The following is a 4,232-nucleotide window of genomic DNA, read 5'->3' as shown; positions in this document are numbered from 1 at the left end:
GGTTTGCTTCAAAAAACGAAGACTTTTTTTGGAAAGGTATCCATAAATTGCCTGAGAGGTGGACAAAATGTGTAGCCAGCGAGGGCGCATACTTTGAATAAATATTTGTTAACATTCTCTTGAAATAAATGTGTTTTTTTCTTGAAAAAATACCGGTTTCATATGTATACACCTGGTAGAGTCTGATGTGGAAGACGAAATGGATAGCAATGCATCCGGACATGAGCAAGACCAAGATAACAGATCACAGATATAGTTTATGCGCAAATTTATTATTTTAATTAATATCCCATGCAAGAAATTTAATTATGGAATGAGCTAGTGTATTTTTCTAGATACTGTATCAGAAGTTATAAATATTGTAGATTGTTGATTTATTGTTTCGAAATATAGGGTAATAAAGAGAGAGAACTTGCTTGCAACAATTTCAAAGAATTGCGCAAGAACAAAAGACAATTGCAACGTCAACTTTTGGATCTTGAAATCGAAAATAGAAAGTTACGAAAATGGAATACAAAAATAGGAGAGCTAGTAGTTAACTATTTCGAAGAAGTGCGCTGTAAGTTTCTAGATATATGAAGTCTGAATGTTGTCTTACGTTTTACTCAGATATGATAATATGAAAATGTTCGTCAAATATGAACATGAATTATTGTTAAGAAATGTTTCAATAATATATACAGCAACAATCAACAAAGTATCCAAATCCTCAACCCAGGAACTAGAGAGGAAAATTTTATCAGGCGAGGAGTTGCCGGTCGATGAAAAAAACGAAGCAATGCAGACGGTATATTAATCATACTATTTCATATTAATAGATAAAATACACTTCTTATGTCAAAATTAAACATTTTGATTATATTTACAAATTTTTTATATTGAATTCTCATCAGAGAAGGTATTAGGTTTGTGTAAAATTTTACACCCCCCCCCCTCGGTTTTTGTCAAGTGTCCACATTTTGAGACACCGTAAATTCGAAAAAAAAACAGATTTTCATGAATGTGTCTGTATGTCTATCTGTCTGCCTGTGAACTCTAGAACTTTAGAAAAAAATTATCTATTAGATTGGCCTTTAGTAAACTCGTTTAGAGTTCTAAACTAAAGGCCAAGTTCGGTAAACAGCCATTTTAAGTAAAAATTCAAAACGTAGGCACATTTTAAATATTTTTGAGACCACTTTTTTCAAAATTCAAAAATTCTCTGTACGATTGATCATAGTATTCAAAAAGTCGAACGATTTATCCTAATGACTTTTTTCAAAAAATCCAAAATTAATAGAGTTATAGCATTCACAAAATTGCAAAAAATACACGGAAATTAAGATTTTAAGCCTAGTAACGCACGATATGGAAAAAGTAAAGAGAAGAAAAACGTTGCTTTTTGAAGGCCCTACAAGATTATCAGAACAACTTTTTTAATTTCCTTGAAAAATCCAAAATTTGCAAATTTGGACAGCATACACAATAATAAACAATCCAAAAATTACATTTTTTGGCAAAACAATGCAAAATACGGTAAAATATAAGTACATGAAAAATGAGTAAGGAAAAACATCATTAACAGTTAAAAAATGTGCCCGCTGCGTAAGCACATTTTTATCACAACTTTTGTATTTTAATTTATTTTTCGTATAGTGTGTGTAGTTCAAAAAATTTAACTTTTCATGTTTTTGATGCTATTTTTTTACGATTAAAACAGGAAACAAAACTATCAATAAATTGTTCATGACAAATAAATTATTTTAACATTCTCATCAGAGAAGGTATTAGATTGATGTAAAATTTGACCCCAAACCCAGTTTTTGTCAAATATCCACGTTTTGAGACCCACTGAATCCGAAAAATAAGTTTTTACGAATGTGTGTCTGTATGGCTGTCTGTATGTGAGCACGATAACTTTTGAAAAAAATTAATCTATTAGATTGGCCTTTGGTACACTCTTTTAATTTCCTAAGCTAAATGCCAAGTTCGTTAGTCAGAAATTCGGGATATAAGTACTAAAAGTGAGCCTATTTTGAAAATTTTTGCGAACACATTTTTCATGATTCAAAAATTCTCTGTACAGTTCTTCATAGCACTAGAAAAGAAAAATGTTATTTTCGACATCCCTACTAGATTATCATATCGACTTTCTGAATTTTTTCGAAAAATTGAAAATTCAATTTTGACCGCACAAAAACTAATCAAAAATTAAAAATTGAATTTTGCGGTCAAACAATGCAAGATAGAAAAAAATGATAAGACAGACATTATGCAACCAAGAAATATCTACAAATTTGTTATTTATCGCTTTTTTATAGGACACGTAGTTTTTGTTTTATTTACAAAAAAACATTGAAAATACAAAAATTTAATTTTTCGACATACGAAACAAGCTGAGCAAAAATAAATAGATAACATATTTTCACCGAAAGAAGAGCAAACAATTTTTATTAATGGTTTTTTTACATTCTCATCAGAGGAGGTATTAGATATGTGTAAAATTTGATAACCCGCCCCCCTTCAGTTTTTTTCAAGTGTCCACGTTTTGAGACCCCCTGAATCCGAAAAACAGGTTTTTACGAATTTGTCTGTCTGTATATCTGCCTCTCTTTATGTCTGTCTGCCAGTCAGCACGATAACTTAAAAAAAATCATTCTATTAAATTGGCGTCTGGTACACTTTTGTAGTATCCTAAACTGAAGGTCAAGTTTGTTAGCCAGTTATTTTTTATATAACATTCAAAAAGTGAGCGCATTTTGAATATTTTTGAGAGCAATTTTTTCAAAATTCAAGAATTCTCTGTACGGTTATATATAGTATTTAAAAAGTCAAACAATTTATTCTCCTGACTTTTTTCATAAAATCCAAAATTATTAGTTATAGCCCAAGAAGATTATCATAACAAATTTTTGAATTCTCTTGATAAATCAAACATTCAAATTTTGACAGCATACAAAATAATGGAAAATCCAAAAGTTACACTTTTTCATGCAACATTTGCACAGTATTTCAAATATTCTCAAATATATTAATTTAGAAGTAAAAAAACGGTAAGGCTCCTCAGCAGACCGCATGTGAAAAGTTTAAATCATAAAGAAAACATTGGAAATGTGCAAATTCAGTTTATGGAAAAACAACAAAAGTTGCAATAAAACGTTTAATAACAAAATTTTTTTTTAAGAATGCGCTTTTTTTAAACGGGACAATGAAGCTTCGTCTGTTTTAATACCAATGCAAGTTACGAATTATAATAATATACCATTATGGGAATGATATACAATTTCAGGGATAAACTCGAGTGCGAAACACGACATACGTGATGAGAATGTGTTCGTTAAAGCCGAAGAAGCTTTATCAAAAGAGAATTCACAATCACCAAATTACTGTTTTCGATACTTTCACCTTTATTTTTTAAAAGCCTATGCACAAAGATCGAACACGAAGCGCGAGAACCAATAGTCACGCGCCCTAGGCGCGCTCAAACTTGTGAGCAGATTTTTTTTGGGTATTCTTAATTCATAATCTTTTTCTAACTATAATTATACGATTATAATTAAAAAATCAATGCGAATGACGCGAAAAACTAAAAATATCTAATTCAAATATTTAAAAATCAATAAGCAAGAACCATTATCCAACATCCTTAAACTGTTATATATGGTTTCTTCAGTTTGATATATGTAAAATACATTTTTGTATACAAAAGAAAAGAAAATAATTATATTATTTCTTCTTATGGATTCTTGCAGGTTTAGGAGTATGGGTCAGCCTCAATGCAAAGACCATGTCAGGTTCCCGCACAAAGTTACTCCGCAAAAATTTATTAAAGGAATGGCATCTGTGAGTTTCACTGATGATTTGCTTCAATCAAGCACTTGCAAAAGCAGCAGAAGCAGTCATGGTACTGCCAGTAAACCCGGATTGCCATTAAAAGGCTTAATGGCATTAAAAGGTCATTTTTATATATTATTTTTAAGATCTGAAACATACGAGTATATCGTTACCAATGAACTATCCACTTTTGCGGCATGGTCGGACTGCCAGCGTTCCACTTTTTTGATCATTTATTTCGTTCACACAGAATTAGATATGGAGTAGAAAATTGGAAAAAATAAATATAAGACTAGGTTTATTTGGTCCAATATGCCCTTTGTTGAGTCCCATGTTCATACATTTTAATTTCATCTCGCTCTTCTTATATAGATAGTTTCTAAATAGTTTACTACCGAATTTTCTCACGTAGCGAAACA

Source organism: Belonocnema kinseyi, chromosome 5 (genome assembly GCF_010883055.1).
Source record: "Belonocnema kinseyi isolate 2016_QV_RU_SX_M_011 chromosome 5, B_treatae_v1, whole genome shotgun sequence".
Classification (NCBI taxonomy): domain Eukaryota; kingdom Metazoa; phylum Arthropoda; class Insecta; order Hymenoptera; family Cynipidae; genus Belonocnema; species Belonocnema kinseyi.
This window is presented reverse-complemented; position numbering follows the sequence as displayed.